The following is a 20,744-nucleotide window of genomic DNA, read 5'->3' as shown; positions in this document are numbered from 1 at the left end:
GTAGTTGCATATTTAGTTTTTAAAGAAATTGCAAACTGTTTTTTAGAATGTACCCACCAGAAATGCACGGGTGTTCCAGTTTCTCCACATCCTTGCCAGCATTTGGTGTCTCCGTTTTTTATTTTAGCCATTCTGATAGATATATAGTAGCACCTCACGGTGGCTTTTATTTGTATTTTTCCTATTGGCTAACAGTATGGAACATCTTTTCATGTGCTTATTTGTCCTCTGTTTGTCTTTGGTGAAATGTCTGTTCATGTGTTCTGCCCATTTTCTGATTGGATTCTTTACTTTTTTAGTGTTAAGTTTTTAGAGCTTAAAAAACATATTATTGATACTAATCCTTTGCTGGATATGCTGTTTGCAAATATTTTCTACCACTGTGTAGACTGGTTTATCCTTAACAGTGTCTTTCACAGGGCAAAATTTAAAATTTTGATGATGTCCAATGTGTAGGATTGATTTTTCGTTTCATGGGTTGTATTTTTGGTGTCAAATTTGAGAACTCTTTGCTTAGCCCTAGATCCTGAAAATATTATCCTAGGCTTTTTTTCCTAAAAGCTTTATGGTTTCATGTTTTACATTTAAGTTTGTGATCTATTTTGAGTTAAGCTTTGTAGAAGGTGTGAGACTTAGGTTATATTTGAAGTGAGTTTCTTGTAGACAGCATATAATTTAGTCAAGTTTTAAAATCCTCTCTGCCAGTCTTTGTGTTTTAATTCATGTTTTTAGACCATTTTCGTTTAATATAATTATTGATAGGTCAGGACTTAGGTCTGCAATTTTATCTTGTTTTCTTTCTCCTTTGTTTCTGTTTTCTGTTCACTATCTTCCTGTGGAAATTGGTTACTTGAACACTTTATAGAAATTAATTTTGATTTATTCATAGTGCTTTTGAGGTTATCCTTTGGTAAAGCTTCTTCAGTGGCTGCTTTAGGGGTCACCTGATACATCTAAGGTATCAGTCTACCAGTGTTGACATTTACCAGTTTGAAGTGTAGAAACTTTGCCTCTCTTTACATCCCTTACCCTTCCCGGTTTCTAATGTAATTGTCTTAAATATTTCTTCTACAAACATTGAGAACCACATGAGGCAGTGTTACAATTTTTGTTTCAGTTATCAAACATAATTCAGAAAACTCGAGAAGATAAGGAAAATATATTGACCCCAATTTTTGCTTAGTATATTTTTCCTTCCATCTTGATGTTCCCAAGTTTTTTCTTTCATTGCTTCTTTTCTCTTTAGGGAACCTCCTTTAGTCATTCTTTAGGGTAGGTCTGCAGGCAGCGTAGTCTCTCAGGTTATCTTCACTTGACAATGTCTTGATTTCCTCTTCATTTCTGAAGGATATTTTCAGTGGGTGTAGGATTCTGGGTCCAGAGTCTTTCAGCACTTTCCTTCTGCTCTTTGGTTTCTGATGAGAGATCCATGGGCATTTGAATTCTTTTTCTCATCAGTAAGTTGTCAGCTCTAGCTCTCTTTTGCTGCTTTCAAGATTGTTTTCTTTGTCTTTAGTTTTGTTTGGCTATCATGTGTTTGACTATCATGTGTTGGTGTGAATTTCTTTGGTGTCTCCCATTTGGGGTTTACTCAGCTTCTTTTTTTTTTAACAACATTTTTTATTGATTTATAATCATTTTACAATGTTGTGTCAAATTCCAGTGTCAGCACAATTTTTCAGTCATACATGGGCATATACACACTCATTGTCCCATTATTTTCTCTGTGAGCTACCATAAGATTTTGTGTATACTTCCCTGTGCTATATAGTATAATCTCGTCTATCTATTCTACAATTTTGAAATCCCAGTCTATCCCTTCCCACCCTCCACCCCCCTGGCAACCACAAGTCTGTATTCTATGTCTATGAGTCTATTTCTGTCCTGTATTTACACTTTGTTTTTCTGTTTGTTTGTTTGTTTGTTTGTTTGTTTGTTTGTTTTTGTTTTTTAGATTCCACACATGAGCGATCTCATATGGTATTTTTCTTTCTCTTTCTGGCTTACTTCACTTAGAATGACATTCTCCAGGAGCATCCATGTTGCTGCAAATGGCGTTATGTTGTCGGTTTTTATTACTCAGCTTCTTAAATCTATAGGTTTGTATCTTGTGCCAAATTTGGAAAGCTTTCAGCCATTATTTCTTCAAGTACTTTTTCATATTTGTCCCCTTTCTTCTTTCCTTTTGGGGAAGAAGACGTGAATGTTAGATCTCTTATTATAACTTGAATGTCCCTGGGACTCTTTTTTTTTTTTTTTCCAGTTTATTTTCTCTTTGTTGTTTAATCTTCAAGTTCACTGATTCTTTCCCTTTGTCCCTTCCATTTTTCTGTTTAGCTCACCTACTGAGTTTTTGTTTTGGTTAATGTATTTTTCAATTCAAAAATTTCCACTTAGATCTTCTTTACAACTTTTATATATTTACTGAGACTTGATATTTGCTTGCTGAGGCTTTCTATTTTTCCTTTGGTTTCAAGTACATTTGTAATTGCTTCTTGTAGCATTTTTGTGATGGTTGCTTTGAACCATCATCTAATAATTCTGACCTCTTTGGCATCTTGGTGTTGGCATCCATCAATACTCTTTTTGTTCAGTTGAGATTTTCCCGGTTTTTGGTGAGATGAATGGTTTTTAATTGAAACCTGGAGGGTTTGGGTACTCTGTTATAAGACTCTGGATCTTACAGAAACCTTCTATTTTGGCTGACTTCCTTTGACACCCCTCAAACAAGAGAAGGGGTGGTGTTGCCTCATTATTGCTGGTGAAGGTAGAAGCCCAGGTGTCCCTCTTGTTGACACCTGAGGAGGGAAACTCCTTGGTTCTGATGAGTGTTGATGGGGTTTCTGCTCCCACCCAGCCTCCACTGATACCTCTTTGTCCAGAAGGAGTAGAAGAGATGGGAGTGCCTCGTTACTGCTCCCCAGGTGACCTCCACTGACACAGTGGGGAGTGAGTGGCCTCATCACCAGGCAGAGGTCAAAGTCCTGGCTCTCCGGTTGGCCTCCATGGACACCACCCCAGTGTTGGGGAGGTGGGAGGGGGCCTCGTTACTTCCTGGTGGGAGTGGAAGTCCAGGCTCCCATTTGGTCTCCACTAACACCACGGGGTATGGGGGTGGGAGGGCAGGGCTTGTTTCAGCGTTAGAAAGGTTAAAGCCTGGAGTCCCCAAAGTACCTAGATTCCCTCTTTACCTGGGTTATGATTCTTTACCTGGAAATTGCTAGCCTTCAGACTCCTTTTCCATCTTTGGAAATTGCACAGACTTTGACTAGTTTCATCACAGCTCCTTTCTCCCCTCCCCTTCCCTAGACCATTGGGAAGTGGGGGCAGGGAGAGGCTTTACATATTGAAGGAGGAGGGGAGGAAGGCTTTCCTTTTCGGCATTCTACCTTTCTTCTTTAAAACTCGGACATCTCACTGCTTAGACTGATCTTCTGTCACTACTCAAAAAGATTCATACATACTTGATAATCTCCCAGGCTAGTATAATTTTTTGACTTTATGCTAGAAGAGTTTCTGTTTGCTACACCCACTTGATTTACCTTACAAATCCCCTCTGTTAATTTCCCTTGGTGTTGTCTGGCAGGAACCTCTTCCCCACTCCAGGTTCCCCGATCCCCCTCCAGTTGGAGGGCTAAGGGTCATCCAGATGGAAACTCATCTTTTATGTCAGTTTCCCCCAGTAGACAGTGAATTCACTGAAGGCAGGGTCTTTCACTAGCTCTGCGTCCAGGCTACGTGGGATCCATGCGAATGATTATGTAAAACACATGCCTGTTGAAACAGGGAACTCTGGTCTAGGATTTGGTGATAGGGCCCAGCACTCTGAGAGGCGGGGATGTCGAGGGATGAGAGGTGGACAACTGCGTTCTCAGAGTTCTCTTCTCTCTCCAGGCAGGGAGTGTGACTCCATGGCATGCAAGTAATGGGTGTGTGAGGATCACAGAACCTGTAGTGGAGAGAAATGAGCAAAACAAATGGAAAAGCTGTTGACCTTAGGACTTACTGGCCAGAAAACTCAGTGATACTGCAGGGCAATGTCCTCTGTCTTGAAGAATATGGGTTACATTTCTTTGAAAAGGAGCTGAGGGAGGGAGTGGTTCTGCTTCCTGCCAAGGGCCGTATATCTACTGAGACCCCAGCAGCAAGTGGGTGTCTTCAGCTGAGAAGTGAGAAGAACACACCCCGTGGCACCCCCGCCCCCCGCAGGGTTGGTGCTCGCCCCTCCTCGCCTGGGTTAGTGTGGCTGCCTGGGTGAAGCATCCTTGCTTCTAGATGCAAAGACTCTTGGTTGGAAGGACTTGAGCTGCACCTTCCTGGGCGAGGTTCCACCAGCTAGGAGAAAAGTGACTAATACGTGAGAACAACTTGACGTTTAAAGTTGTTCAGGGGAGTAGAACACAGTTAAGCAAGCTCTGCCGTGGAGAGGCTGGTAGAAATGTTGGGAAGCCAGCTCCCCATTTTCTCTGCTTCCAGATTTCCCAGGCGAGATCCTTCTCTTGTCTTGCACTCAAGAAATAGGCAAACGTAGTCATTCTTGCCTCCCTCATTTGTGAGTGGACACATAGCATCTGTGCCAAGCTAGTCATGGGAAGGCAGGTTTTATTTTCTCTTTTAACCACTGGGCAGGATTGATTATCTGAAGATGTGTTTTATTTGGCCCTCCCAGTATTTTAAAAAAATAATTTGAATCGGCTGCCAATTCAAATCAGGATATTTCTTGCTAAAAAAAAAAAAAAAATCCCTGTTTCCAGATACTAAAATTTTTGGAAATGCAATCCTGAAAAAAATCGCTGGGTCCCACAGATGAGTGGCAGCTGCTTCCTTATGATGGGACACGCCTACTCCAGTTTACTGAAGACCCAGCCCCCTTCTCCCCCCAATTTCCTCACTCCCATAAGTCGCTTACCTGGCCTTTGTTGGCATTTGGGTCTGTGACCCCTGCTTTAGTGGCTAGCAGGTCAGATAAGGGACCTGCAGGCAGGAAGGAGTTTAAAATTCTGGGCTTTGGAGACCACCTGGGCCATCTCAAGGGCCCCATAATAAAGGACAAAGGGTACTCCTTATCTGGTAGGAAAACGAAAATTAATTAAGTAATCTTTAGATTCGAGGTAATTATTAAAATAGTCCAAGAGACAGATAATAAAGGGAGTTGGATGGACATCAAACATCCAAGCTTCTTTACTGAAGCCGAAGCAAGCAAAGCAAGAACACGGGGGGTTCTGTGCAACCCTGCGTCCACCTCTGTCAGAGCACTTCCCACTGGAGACTATAGTGAGTTCTTTATGGGCTTGCCTCTTGCTAGAACTCGCGGTTTTCGTCTATAAAATGAGGCCAGTAATCCTTCCTGCCACACCCCAGGCACCCAGTCTTCTGCAAAGGCACCCCATATAATAAAGCACTCTACCAACTGTAAAGTGCTGTGTTGTTAATTACCAAATAATGATTAAACTAAACTTCAAAGCAACCCCTAAGACTGCTGCTGAGTTTGTTGGGATAAACTGAATGCACTTAAAATCAACTAACCTATATTGGAATATATATGTTGTATTAGGTTCCATGATAGTTAATTTTATATGTCAACTTGGCTAGGCTACAGTATCCAGTTGTTTGGTCAAACACCTGTCTAGGTGTTGCTGTGAAGTTGTTTCATTTTAAAATGTTATTAACTTTCAAATCAATAGGCTTTGCTTAAAGAAGATCACTCTCCATAATGTGGGTGGGCCTCATCCAATCAATTGAAGTCCTTAAGTGAGAATTCTGAGGTCCCCCAAGGAAGAGGGAATTTTGTCTCTAGACACAGCAGATTTCAGACTTGCTAGCTCCTACAATCACATGAACCATTTCCTTAAAATAAATCTCTTTCTCATATATATAAAAACTAATCTAGCTATATATCTGTATATCTGTATCTCCTATTTGATTCTGTCTCTCTGAGAACTCTAAGACTAAGGCTAAAGCATGCTTTCACGTAACATAATTTATCTCATTTAATGTTCACGATGTTCTCTCAGAAGTAGGTACTGTTGGCCCCGTTTACTCTTGAGAATGCTGAAACAATACAGGTTAAGAAATTTATTCAGGTTATAGAAGAAACAGCTGTTTGAAGACTGACATATTTGGATGCAGAGCCACCACACTGAGTCCCAGGCTGAGACCAGACCAAGGTGTGGGTAGGAGAAATGGGCTTCTTTACTCTTCCAATCCTTCTATCCTGTCATCCTCTGTCTTGCTGTCCTTCTTGGTCCCCCGCCAAGTAGCGATCATCCAGAGACCATCCGGGAGCCACGCTGAACTGGACAATGGCAGAGTCCCTCTAGGGAGAGTGTGTGTATAGCTTGGACAGAGGTCTTTGAGGCAGAGGTGGTGGGAGAGTCCTAGTCTCTGTAAGAGCGATCTCAGGGTGAGATTACACCCCTTGATCTTTATTGCTCAATTCTTTAAGTTGCAAGTGATGAAAACCTAAATCTAACTGAAGTAAATAAAAAAGGGAATTTACTGGCTTATGTAATGAAAAGGCCAAAAGTTTGGGTGTGATGGGATCCAGATTCTAAAGCTAAGTCATCAGCAGTGTCTCTCTTTTCATCATCTTTTGGTTCTGCTTTTCTTTGTGTTGGCCTGATTGTCTAGCAGATTCTTCCCTAATGGTAGCAAGACAGTGATGAACCTGTCCAGATTGCCATCCCACCAGCTGAGGCTCCCCAGCAGAGGAAGAGAGGGAGTACCTGCTTCCCAGCAGTTCCCACTATGTCCTGGAATTGACTCTTACTTTGCCATCTCGGAGCAGCTGTTTACTCCGATCTCTGGGGCCAGAGGTGTGGAATATGATGGATTCCCCATTGGGGTCCCTCCAAGTTCTGGACAGCTTAGAGTACATCAAGGTCCTTCCTGACTTTCTGACATAAAAGAACTCACAAAGGAAGTAATTAACCGATTTATCGAACTGAAAATTAAGAGTTTGGATGTTAACATTTATGATAAACAACAAAAAAAAAGTGAAAACAGAAAATGGAACAAAAATATTTGCCAAATTTATGGTTACTAGTCTTAGTATAGTCTTAAGATATAAAGAGTACACACAGGCAATAGGGAAAACACTGGCTTTTTGACTTAGAAAAATGGACAGTTGGCACCTGACTTGGGCATCCGATAGGTGCCTCTTTCACTCTCTCCTCTGTCTCCGTAGAGATTGGACAGATGTGGCAGGTGGTTAAAACTGGTGAATCCAGATAAAGGTCGTATGATGTTTATTGTAGTACCCATTTAACTTCCTAGCTTTGAAATTTTTCAAAATAAAAAGTTGGGGGGGAAAGATGAAAGAAATTTTCTTACTTCTAACTTAATCTAGTTAAATATTCCAGCAGTCAGTTTCTAGGCTGCTTCAAACGGTTCATTTAACTTTTTCAGAATTTGAAGGTGAAAAAATTTGAAGTGCATTTTCCCTGAGTTCCTCTGACATTCTCTTCCTATTTCCGTGGGTAGAACATTAATTCTTGTCTGAGGAGGAGACAGCTGAGTGCTTTCAGCCCAGGTGAGGCCCGGGCAACACCAACCAGTGGGCTGAAAAGGAAGGTTACCATGACTTAAAAACCTCTAGTTACACGCTAACAACACGAGAGAGGATTTCTTTTGAGTGCCTAAGGTTTAGTTGTGAACTTTAAGGAATGGAAGTTCCCAAATTAAATACAGCTTCCTGGAAAGAGTGTGGCTTGTGGAGTGTGGCTTGAAGAGTGTGGCTTCAATTCCCAGCCTGACCGCTTTCTGCTACTGGGACACATCCCATAATGATCACCGCCACCACCTCCACAACTAATAATATTCATGGAGCATTGGCTCTGGGCCAGGTCCGGGTCTAAGAACTTCACAGATATGAATTCATTTAATTTTTTAATTCAGTTAATTATGAGGTGAGCTATTAGCGTCGTTCTCATTATAGAGGAAGAAACGGAGTCCAAAGGTGTTAAGACCTTGCCCCGTATCTCACAGCTGGTGGGTGAAAAGCTGGGATTTGCACCAGGCTGTGTCTCTCTGGAGCCCTCACTTGCCACTGCTGTACCGTATAGCCTTTCAGACATGGCCTTAGAAAGAAGAGTTGTGGTTAAAGGCAACTGGCCGGTGGCTGGGTTTTGAGGAGGGGCCGGTTCACAAGGATACTGACCTTTAAAGCCCTCAGGCAGAGCGTGCGCTAGGTTAACCCTAGAGTTACCCTTAACTCTTGGGCCTCTCCAGGTGGTGTCTGTAAGGACAGCTTTTAAGGGAAACAATCTCCATCCACAAAATGGGAGATCCTTTATAAAGATGGAAATAAAATTCTGTCACAGTCAGTTCTGGGTGGCAGGCGGGTCAGCCAGCAGGTTCCAAGGAGCCACCCTGCCTGAACTTCCCCCTCCTTGTGAGAACCTGGGTTCTTGCTCGTCTCTCTGCTGCTCACTGTCCCCCTCCTCCACTGACAGCAGCAGCGCACACCCAGGGTGTGTTTCAGGTCAGCTCAGCCAGAAAGGCTCCCTGCCTGGAGGGCTGGGGCAGGAACAGGTCAAGAGGGAAAGCAGCTCAGAGAAAGATCACAGATCACACACTTGACTTTGTCAACCTGATGTTCTACCCCAAACCCTGTTTCTTAGCCTCTGGCAGGTAACAACCTGCACGATGGTGTGACTCTGACTTGGAAGGACACTGTGTGTGATTTCTTAGACTTTGGGGGCTGCCCTGTGGTGAGTACTGATCAGGCCAGTGGCTGTGGAGGGCTGCAGACAGCCTCGCCACCAGTACGTACTTTAGAGCCTCTGTGTAGCAGACACGCAAATGGTAGTTCCCTTCTTAGAGTCGGTTTGTACTAAGACGCTGGCATTTCCTGAAGTGGGGTGATGCCACTCTTTGTGTATGCATCAGTCCCAGACTACTCCACCCCAGCTGGGTTCCTTGAATTAGAAACACGAAGGAGGGTGTCAGCTTGTCCTGCAGACTGAAAGCCGTCCATTACAGAGGTGCCCCTGCTGGAACAGCCCTTCTCAGTCCTCTCCTCCGAGGGTCTTGGACTCATTTCAGGCTAAGTCATGGCTTCTTTCGTCTAGTTTTAGAAAGATACTATTTGGATTTTGCCCCTAGCTGTGAAAACAGAAGCAGGATTTAACATGCCGGGGATTGAGGAAGGGTTTTGCAACTTCCAGCCCAAAGGAGAAGTATTGGCTTCCTCAGCTTCCCCCTGACAATGGAGACAAATGTCACCCCATCGCACTGGTGACTAACAACAGGCAGTAGGAACTAAAATAGAACTTCATCCTGCCGGGAGGAGGAGCGAGGGGACTGAAGGCACCCAGCTTCCCTCCCTTCTCGGCTGAAGGACTGGCAGGTGAGGGCTGGGTGCTGATTTTCTCCCTAAGGGAAGTAATCCAGGTGCCAGTGCTCCGTGTGGGGGTGTGGCTGCCGTTCTGGGGGCAGCCTCCGCCTGGACCACACTGTGTCTAAGGGGAGGAAGGGGCGCGGGGCAGCCTGTCCAAGCCTTCCCTCTTCCCATCAGGACCCTCCGAGCCCTTCCTGCCATTCCTCTCCCCTGACCCTCTGCAGCGTTTCTGGCTGGGGCTTGTGTCTGAAGGGCAGAACTGGGAAGGGACTTTAAAGAGAAAAGGAAAAAGATAAAAGAAGAAAGAAAAAAGAATGAAACCAGGGGGGCCATTTCAGTAGAGGGAGCACAGGATAGTGGGAAGAAGGAAAGGGTCCCAGAGGGCTGGAAGTTGGGGACATTTGTGGTGATTCAATCCAGCTCTGTTTTAAGCACCTTCATCAGAATCAAGCAGTTCTTAAATTCTTACGACATGAATTGACCGCCGTGCTCTGTGTGGTGCCCCCTCCAGTGATGAGTGTGGCAGGAACACAGGGCAGGTCCACCTCCCGGGATTCCTCTGGTAGTGACTTTGGCTCCATGACACCCCAGTGGCTTTGCCAAAACTGTCCTTCCCTCTCTCCAGCTCAGGAGACACACCTGCATCTCCGAAGGCTCTCCCAGTCCCCCATGTCTCCCCCACCTCCCTCACAGGCATTTTCCCTAACACATCACTCTTGCGTCTAATCCCTTCCTGTCTTAGCATCTGCTTCTGTGACCCCCTAAAGTAGCAGAAACTCTAACACTAAGTACTAGTGTTATGTTTATTTTAACGCCTGAGAAAACCAAGGCACAGAGAGAGACAGTGAATTCCTTCAAGTTTTAAAGCCAGTATGTGGAGGAGCTGAGACTTGAACCCACTTGTTTAACCACAATGCTGCTCTGTTACCATTTCATTCATGAGGCAGCTGAGTCTGAGACAAGTTCGGAGATGAACTCATGGTCACTTGGCTAGTGTGGCCCAGGAAACATATGAGACTCAGTGAACACAACCCTCTGTTGTCTGGGGCCCAGGGGTCCCCTGGGTGAGGACATCTCCCTGTGACTTTCTGGAGTCACAGGGGCAGCTTACAGGTGTCAGGGACAAGTTTGTGCTCTCTGATGGCATCCCCCATGTCGGTCATACATCAGCTGTCTCCTGCCCAGCATCCACGTCTCCTGGGGAGCTGTCAGGGGTGCACTTGGAGGCTCCAAACAGCTGCAGCCTTGGTGGCTTCTGTGTGGATCTGGGGAGATGATCTTGCTCCTCAAAGGGTCTGGGAGGTTCCCAGGAAGAGCTGGGGCCTGACGCCACCTGCTTCTCCTCCACGCCTTTCACATCTCGGGGCCCGGGAACCTCTGCCCAGAAGTAGCTCCCACATCTACACACCAGTCCTTCCAAGAACACAACAGCCTGCTGACCAGGGAACAGCCCACATCTGGGGCTGGGAAGTGCTGGGCTGAGACGCAAGCGTGGATCTGCCTCTGAGTGCAGAAGCCCCACTCTTCTGATCACAGATGGAGGGACCTGGGAGACAGGGAGGTAATAGAAACTAGGACGCAGTGTGACGAGTGGATACAGGGACAGCGATGCTCTGGAACGAGGAGAGAAAAGGAGACAGGAGGGAGGGCGCATCACTAAAGAAGTCAGGTTCACCCCAGGAGCAGGGCCTTTGGGTGGCCGCACGCCAGGGGGCGTGTGCTTGGCCTGCCTGGGCTGGGTGGGCTGCTTGGGGGAAGGGTCCACCTGAGAGCTGGGGGCCTTTGCCCACACGTCATCAGGACCCTTCTGAGCCTTCACGATCACTGCTCTTTCAAGCAGTCACCAACCTTCTCCACTGGCTGGTGGCTTCTCCCAGCGGCCCCCGAGTTCTCCTGGGGCTTCCTTCTTCCTCTTCTGCAGACACAAAATACACATTTCTGGGTTGTTAAGCTACAACTGCTGTCCTCTACAGAGCTGGCCCCTCTTTTTGCCCCAAGGAAGGGGTGTGTGTGTGTGTGTTTGTGCGTGCGCGCGTACGCACGTACCTGGGATAGTTGGTATAAGGGTTCTGTTACTTCAGGTCATCCGAGAAGCTCAGTGGCTGGTGTGTAGATGGGAGGGGGCCGTCTGGTGGGCAGTGGGAGGCTTTGTGAATTCTGCACACGGAAGTCCAGGGTGGGCAGCCCAAAGTACCACGTGCCTTATGCCTTCCTTCTTTACCATCCTGTTATTAGGGGAAAAAGGTAGCAAATTCCGGGTTTTGATTTAATAAATAAATTTAATTCATGCAAATGATCTGTCCTCAAAAAATCGGTCATAAATACAGAAGAAATGCACCCTTCTTTAGATGTGTTTAAATACAGCTTGCAAGCATCGACACACTGCAAACTGTAGCTACTTCTCCAGCTTCAGGTTGCCTCCTATTCAGCCAAATGTGGAAACTTAGTCTCTGTTTTAATTTTTTTCCCCTAGCTTTATTGAGATATAAATTACATACAAGATTGTGTAAGTTTAAGATGTACGACATGATGACATGATATACGTGTATATTGCAAAATGATTACTGCAATTAGATTTGTTAACACATCCATCACCTCACATAAATACCTTTTTGTGTGGGTGGTGAGAACATTTAAGGTCTATTCTCTTAGCAACGTTCAAGTATACAGTACAGTATTGTTAACTATGGTCACCAGGCTGTATGTGAGATCCTCAGAACTTACTCATCTTACAACAGGAAGCTTGTACCCTTTGAGCAACATCACCCCATTTCCTACCCCCAACAGGCCCTGGTAAACACAATTCTACTCTCAGTTTCTCTGAATTCAGCTTTTTTAGATTCCACATGTAAGTGAGATCATACAGTATTTGTCTTTCTCTGTCTGACTGACTTCACTTAGCATAACGCCCTCAAGCTTCACCCATATGGTTGCAAATGTCAGGATCTTCCTTTTTATGGTTGAATAATATTCCATAGACTGTATATACCATATCTTCTTTATCCATTCATCCATTGATGGACAGTGAGTTGTTTCCACATCTTGGCTATTGTAAATAATGCTGCAGTGAACATGGAGGTACAGAATTCTTCAAGAAACTGATTTCATTTCCTTTACACACATACACAGAAGTGGAGTTGTTGGATCAGATGGTAATTCTAGTTTTAATTTTTCGAGGAACCTCCGATTGTTTTCCGTGATGATTGTACCCAGTTACTTTATCAGCAACACTGCACAAGGGTTCCCTTTTCTCCACATCCTTGTCAGCATTTATCTCTTGTCTTTCGATAATAACCACTGTAACATGTGTGCAGTGATATTTCATTGTGGTTTTGATTTGCATTTCCCAGATGGTTAGTGATGTTGAGCACCATTTTATGTTGTTGGCCACTTGTGTGTCTTCTTTGGAACAGTGTCTATTCAGGTCCTTGCCCATTTTTTAATTGGTTAATCACTATTTTTTCTTGCTCCAGTAATTTTTTTGGGGTGGGGAGAGGTAATTAGGCTTATTTATTTAATTATTTTTTTTAATGGAGGTACTGGGAATTGAACCCAGGACCTTGTACATGCTGAGCATGCGCTCTACTGCTTGAACTATACCCTCCCCACTGCTCCATTAATTTTACCTCAGTAAATTCTGAGGTAATAGCAGGTAATAGCATTCTGAATAGCAGCTGCTGACATCACCCAGCGCATGTCACTAAGCACAGAAGTCATATATTTCCGAGGCATATATTTCACTCGTGTTAACTACAAAACAGAAGACCACTTCTTGCATCCTCACTCTCTACACCCTCCATATTCTGGTAAGCAAAACTGGGTTCATGAAAATGTATATAAAGGTTCAGGTTCTACTTAGGGCCCATGTTGGGTCCAAATCTGCATATGCCACTCTGACACTTTGGGAATCACCATAGTTACTTGGGATACCTGGGCACGTGAGATCTCAAGCTAATGAACCTTCACCCCATTCCACTCATGAAGAGGGAATATAACTGAAGGGCTCACGGGCAGGTTTCCAGACACTGGAATTAAGGCCAGCAGGGCTTGGGAGGAGGCGTCCTTAAACTCTGGGGCAGCAGACAGAGGACAAGGGATGTGAACCTGGGTTGAGCTCCTGCCTTGTGCTAGACACAGTGGGAGCTGCTTTGACTGCAATCTCTCATTTTCTCCTCTGAATATGAATATCACCACCCCATTTTTATGATGAATAAAAGGCCCAAGGCAATTAAGTAATTTCCAAAGACCGGCACTCTCAGAGCAGGGATGCCTAGCTTCCGAGTCCAGGCTCACTGTAGGGGGAAGGTAGACCTTCATGAACAAGAGAGTGGCAGGATGGTCTCGGCGTCCTTCTGGCCTTGCTGAAGGCCCTGTGAAGTCATAGACGCCAGGCTCAGGGGCTGGCAGATCTGTAATACTTGGAAGAAAGCGGGAGCCTGTGGGGCAGGTGTTCCCTTAGCCTGAGAGTGACCAGTGGTGACCAGGGTGAGTGGAATAGAACTTCCCGAAAGACCAAGCTTGATAACCTGGGCTCCTTATTTTCCTAAGATTGTTCTGATGCCATATATAGGGTCTGCACATAGTGTTTTCAAACCTCCTCTTTGGCCAGTAAAAGCACAGGAGATTTCAGACATAATCTCAGTTCTTCGTTGTGGCCATTGTGTCATCCCTAGACCAAGCATTTTCAAAACCCCGCGCTTCTCTAAGGCTCTGGGCCATCTTACTGGTTCATGCCTCTTCAGATAAGACACCTGGATGCCTCTAGGGAGTAGCCAAACTGAATGTGATACATACCCAAAGAACTGGCATCAGCATCAGCTGCCTGTGATTTCCCCAGCCTGTGAATAGCTGCCTGTGCTTTGAGTAATGAGGAGTTTATGCAGTGTCATTTCTGCTCCTTCCGAACAGTTCACATTAACGACTGCAGTAAATATGTCGTAGCTAAGTCATGTCCCTGACTTTCAGGATTAAATAGCACCTGGCTAGCAGCCTCTGGGCAGCCCCTTCCAGTGTTTTGTTAAAGTGCTAGTGAACACATAGGTAAAAATGAAAATGTTCGATAATGTTACCCACTAAGACCAAAAGCAACCAACAGAACTGGGGAGGGACCTGCATTTACTACAAGGTAGAGTCACTTTTAAAGAGAAACAGCTGTGAGTTCTGTTTTATGAAACAGAAAAATAGAAAATGACAGGAAAAATACTTATTATGTATGACAGACAAAAGATTATTTTATTTCCTCTACAGTCAGCTCTTAAAAATCAATTTTATTTAAAAAAAGTTTAAGTATATTATTATTGAAGTACAGTCAGTTTACAATGTTGTGTCACTTTCTGGGGTACAGCACAATACTTTAGTCATATAGGAACATACATACATTCGTTCTCATATTCTTCTTCACCGTAGGTTACTAAAAGATATTGAATATGGTTCCCTGTGCTATACAGTATAAACTTGTTGTTTATCTGTTTTATATAGATTAGTTAGTATCTGCAAATCTCGACTCCCAATTTATCCCTTCCCACCCACTTCCTCCCCTGGTAACCATATGTTTGTTTTCTATGTCTATGAGTCTGTTTCTGTTTTATAAATAAGTTCGTTTGTCTTTAAAAATTAATTTTAAAATGTCAAACATACCAACATGTGCAAAAGACACCAGGAGGCAATTCACACAGAAATATATTAATTTAGTCGGTAAATGTTTGTTCCTACTACATGTCCGGTACATTTGCGGTGCTGTGAGTCTGGTCCTTACATGGCAATGGGGAAGAGAAAAAAGAAACAGACAAACATGTAATATAATGGCAGGAAGAGATAAGGGATAAGAAAAAATAGAGCCAGGAATAGGGGTAGGGAATGAGGTGGGGGTGGGGTCTGTGTTTTAGGTGGCGCGATTTGTGAAGGTCTGTCTGCAGAGATGATATTGAAGCAGAGGTTGAGTGAAGCTGGAGGCTGGGCCATGCATAGTTCTGATAAAAGAGCTCCCTACATCCAAAAAAAAAGGGGGGGAAGGGGGGCCCAGGCAGAGAAAGGAGCAAGTGCAGATGGCCTGTGGAAGAGAAGAGCTCAGCCTGTTTCAGGAAGAGCTAAGAGGCCTGGGTGGCGAAATTGAGTATGGGAGGCCAGTCTTGGGATACGAGACTTGGGACGGGAGGTGAGGGCAGGATCACATAGGGTCTCGTAGATCCCAGTAGAGAGCTTGGGTTCATTTTCAGGGAGGTGGGAGCCACTGGCTAGTCTGGGAATGGAGAAGTGCCATGATCTGACTGGATATTAAGAGGACTCCCTGGGGGTGGTGCAGGGAATGGGCAGTGGAGGAGAGTGGAGTTGTCTAGGAAGGAAGGAGAAAGGAGGTGATGTGTTGGAGGGAGGACAGTGGTGGGAGTGGTGAGAAGCAGTCTGGTGCAGAATCAGTTTTGAAAAAAACCTTACCATCTGTATCCCATCATCTGCCTGTTCATCTGTGTCCTTTATCACATTCTTTAATAAACGGGTAAACAGACATGCTTTCTGAGTCCTTTGAGCTGCTCTGGCAAATTAATCCTACCAAAGAAGGAGTCGTGGGAATCTCCAGTTTGTAATCAGCTCAGACAGGAGTTGTGGGTAACCTGGGAACCTACTACTTGTGATCAGCATCTGATGTTGGGTGGGAGCAGTCTTGAGGAACTGAGTCCTTAACTCATGGGATCTGATGTTATCTCTGGGGAGAGATCTCCAGGCAGATAGTGTCAGAATGGAGTTAGATTGTAGGACACCCAGCTGGTGTCACAGAGAATTGTTTGATGTGGAGGAAGCTCCCCACACACTGGGTGATCAGAGGTGTCAGAAATGAAATGTTCTGTGTGAGCGGTAGAGGAGACACACAGGTGGGAAACACAGTGCGGAAGAATTGGAGTTTTCCCTACACAGAAGGAGGAAAAAATCTGGATTTTTCCTTTCTAGATCCATGTAAACCAGTAGGGGCTTGGCTAGATAAAGTACATAAAGACTCCTGTGCAATCATTAAAAATCATGTTTGACTTTAATACATGGGAAAGTGTCTATGCAATAATGTTAAGTGGAAAAAACAACTATCTAAAACCCTTAGGATCTCAAATCTTTTTATTAAAAAAATCGTATCTGCAGAGAAAGACATGGTGGAAAACTACCTCAGTGTCAAAGAGTGGTTATCTACAGGAAGTGGAATATTGTGTAATTTAAAACTTTTATACATTTCTTTATTTTTGGTGTTTTCTAAGACTGTGCATCTCTTTGATAATCAGAAAAAGACATAAAGAGTATAGAACAAGCACTTTGAAAACTGAACAGTCTTACCTTGTAGTCAGAGAAATGCAAATTGAAATTTTATTTTTGTTTCTACCCAAATAAATGAGGGGTCATGGGGTAAAACAGTAATTTTTCTGCTGAGTGTGTCTGTGGTTTCTAGCGCTGTCTAGGGTGTGTCTGTGGAGGAACTTTGTTGCCTAACAGCACGCCTCATATAACAGAAATAGAGACATGGCACCTTATGTCCTCAGGAAGACATCTTGGCCCTCCTGTGGATGGAGGGCATCTTGAAGAGAGACCAGGTGTTTCCACATTTGCAGAGACTGACTTCTCTCAGTTGCTCTTGGATGATACTGCTCTTGGGTAGCCCAGAATGCAGTTGCAAACTCAGTAAGTTAAGCAAACAGTATTACAGGTCTTGTTGAAACTGAAGTGGTCCCCATGGGCTGGGAGAGTGGGTTGCAGGTGGGAAAGAAAATTTGTTTCTGAGTTGAGACAGATTGCTCCAATTTTGAGGGCACTAATGGGACATCGTCTAAGGGCCAGGTGGTACCCAAGGTGGACCTCTCAGAGTTAGGTTGCCAAATTCCCCAGTGTGGTTGTCAGCCTTTTGAGGCCAGAGGAGAATTCTCCCACTGGGCCTGAGGGACAGTGAGCGTCCCACGGAGAGGGATGATGAAAAGCCCACCAGACCCTATCGGCATGCCAAATGCAGTGGATTATAAGGAATGATTGCGCTTCCCAGTAACCAAAAGCATGTATTCTCCATCTTTCTTGATGGCAAGATCCCTGGGAAGTCGTCTTCTCCTTCAGATGGTCATTTAATGAGCACAGAATCAGCCTAAAGTGAATAGGATTATTTGGAAGGGACCCGGCATTTCCCGGAGCACTAGGGCAGCCGCAGAATGTGGCCTTCCCTCTGCAGTGGCCTCTTTCCCTAAGGCTTGGTCCACCCACCCAGGTCCTGCTGGGGCCGGCCCATAGCATTTGCCTCTGGGAATTCTGGTGCCCTTGGCTGGTGGGTCCCTGTCTGTTCACCATCTTTCATTAGAGATACTGATGTCACAGAACAGCTGTCGTCAAAGGCTGAACCACCCAGGCTGCACCTGTCAACCATGAGCAGACTGATTCTGTGAAACTCTGCATTCTGGAGGGTAGAACTTTCCTTTCTGCCTAAATCATTTGTCTGCAGATCCTCTTTTGGCGGTTTTTCCATTACCTCCCTATGTTCTCTGTTCTTAGAGGCAGGACTGATCTGTACTTTTCCCCCAGTTTTATTGAGACATAATTGACATATGACATTGTATAAGTTTAAGGTGTACAACATAGTGATTTTATTTTTGTTTTTTAAATTTTTAATTCAATTTATTTAAAAATTTAAAAAGTTCATCCATTTCTCCCACTCCTTAACCCCACCTCTTGCAACCACGTCTGTTCTCTGAATCTATGAGCTTCATTTTTGTTGTTGTTGTTGTTGTTGTTGTTGTTGTTGTTTAAATTCCACATATAAGAGAGATGGTATGGTGTTTGTATTTCTCTGCTTGACATATTCCACTTCGCACAATGCCCTCAAGGTCTGTCTATGGTGTCACAAATGATAGGATTTCATTCTTTTTCATGATTGCATAGTATTCCACTGTGTATATTTACCACAATTTCTTTATCCATTCATTCATCAATGGACACTTAGGTTGTTTCCATATCTTGGCTATTGTAAATGCTGCAATGAACATGTGTATATGTGTGTGTGTATTCTTGAATTATTGTTTAAAAAAATTTTCAGATAAATAGCCAGAAGTGGAATCACTATATCATATGGTAGCTCTAGTTTTAATTTTTTGAGGAACTTCTATACTGTTTTCCAAAGAGGTTGCACCAGTTTACATTCCCACCACCAACGCACAAGGGTTCCCTTTTCTCCACATCCTTGCCAACACCTTGTCTTTTGATAACTTCTTGTATTTTTGATAACACCTTTTCTAATAGGTGTAAGATAATATTTGTGGGTTTTGTTTGCATTTCCCTGATGATTAATGATGTTAAAGCGTCTTTTCATGTACCTGTTGGCTATCTGTTTGTCTTCTTTAGAATTGTGTCTATTCAGATCTTCTGCCCATTTAAAAATTAGATTGTTTAGGTTTTGCTTGTTTGCTATTGAGTTGTATGAGTTTTCTCTGTATTTTGGATATTAGCCCCTTATCAGATGTATAATTTGCAGTTACTTTCTCCTAGTCAGTAGGTTGACTTTTCATTTTGTTAATGGTTCCCTTTGCTGTGCAGAAGCTTTTTAGTTTGATGTCATCACTTGTTTATTTTTGTTTTTGTTGCTTTTGTTGTCAGATTCAAAAAATCATTGCCAGGGTCTTCACATAGTCATACTGCTTGTTGTTTTCTTCTAGGAGTTTTATGGTTTCAGGTCATACATCCATTTTGAGTTAATTTTTGCACATGGTATAAGATAGTGGTCCAATTTCATTATTTTGCATGTAGCTGTCCAGTTTCCCTAACACCATTTATTGAAGAGACAAAAATACACCATTGTGTATTTTTGGCTTCTTTGTTAATTGGCCACATATATGTCAGTTTATTTCTGGGCTCTCTATTCTGATGCATTGATCTATGTGTCTGTTTTTATGCCAATTCAACAGTGTTTTAACTACTATCACTTTGTAATATAGTTTAAAGTCAGGGAGCGTGATGCCTCTAGCTTTGTCTCTCTTTTCCAAGATTGTTTTGGCTATTTGAGGGTCTTTTGTGGTTCCATACAAATTCTAGGAGTTTGTTTTATTTCGTGAAAAGGAACTTTGGTAGGGATTACTTTGAATCTATATATTGCCTAGATAGTGCAGACATTTTAACAATATTAATTCTTCCAATATATGAGCATGGAATAGCTTTCCATTTATTTGTGTCTGTCTCAATTTCTTTCATTAGCATCTTGTAGTTTTCAATACACAGGTCTATTACCTGCTTGGCAAATTTATTCCTAAGTATTGTATTCTTTTTGATGCAGCTATTCATGGAATTGTTTTCTTAATTTCTCTTCCAGATGGCTTATTATTTTGTAAAGAATCACAACAGATTTTTGTGTATTGATTTTGTATCCTGCAACTTTACTGAATTTATTAGTTCTAACAGGTTTTTGATGGAGTCTTTAGGGTTTTCTACATATAATTTTATATGTGTATAAAATGATTATCACAATAAGGTTAGTTAACACATCCATCACTTCACATAGTTACAATATTTTATGTGTGGTGAGAACTTTTAAAATCTACTCTCTTAGCAACTTTCAAATATACAACACATATTGTTAACTATAGTCACCATAGGGATTGGTCTATATTTTTATCAAGAAGAGGAAAGAATCAGTAGACTGAGAGTCAAAGGATCTCCCTCTTTCATGAACTCACTGTGTGATCTCGGGCTAGCCTCTGACCCTCTCTGGGCCTCCTTTCCCTTTCCTGCAAAGCGTGGGTTTGGATCCAGCTATCTCTGATCACCCATAATTCTGTGATTATGGGACCGAAAAAGCAAGACAGCAAGGGCAAGACAGTGTGAGTTTCCTCACTAGGAAAGGTTCAATCCAATAAAAACAAAAAAGGATCAGAAGAGTTGGCACATTTACTTGAGCTTGCTTTGCTTTGCTGTGAGCTTTGTAGAGGTAATCTTACTAAATCCTCATAATAATCCTAGGATGTGAGCACTATTTTTATTCTTCTTCTCCAGATGAGGAAACTGAGCCTCAGAGGTGTCAAAACACCTTGCCCAAAGTCACAGAGTTAATATGTTGGGACTCAGTCAAAGCTCTCTCTCTGCCTTTGGAGTTTCCTTCTGCTTTTGGGAAGCCCAGAGCCCACAAGCCGTGGTGGGTGTGATCCAGTTGTGTCCTTAATACCAACTGTCCTTTTCAAATGTGCCTTCCTTTATTTAGATAACAACATCATTTCTAAGGGTTTTCAGTGAACTTCCTTATTTTCTCTCTATTCTGTGTTATTCAGCAAAATGAATGAATGAACATTTCTTAGGATACAAATCTAATTTTATTCTAGAAAGGAAAGCGTTTGTCTCTCTTCTTTGTTTCTCAAGCCAAAATATTTTTTTCCTCTTTTCTTGGGAGTCCAGAAAGAAGCTAAAA

At 43.3% G+C, this 20,744-nt stretch overlaps 1 protein-coding gene across 1 annotated transcript in view; it reads left to right on the top strand.

Moving 5' to 3' along the window:
- The window catches only part of CCR8 (C-C motif chemokine receptor 8), a 113,680-nt gene that overhangs the window by 32,928 nt on the left and 60,008 nt on the right, over positions 1-20,744 (top strand). The gene's annotated exons all lie outside the window — the stretch shown is intronic.

The sequence above is a fragment of the Camelus ferus genome, chromosome 17, assembly GCF_009834535.1.
Source record: "Camelus ferus isolate YT-003-E chromosome 17, BCGSAC_Cfer_1.0, whole genome shotgun sequence".
NCBI lineage: Eukaryota > Metazoa > Chordata > Mammalia > Artiodactyla > Camelidae > Camelus > Camelus ferus.
Note: the sequence above shows the minus strand (reverse complement) of the source record. Positions and strands in the feature narration are given on the sequence as shown.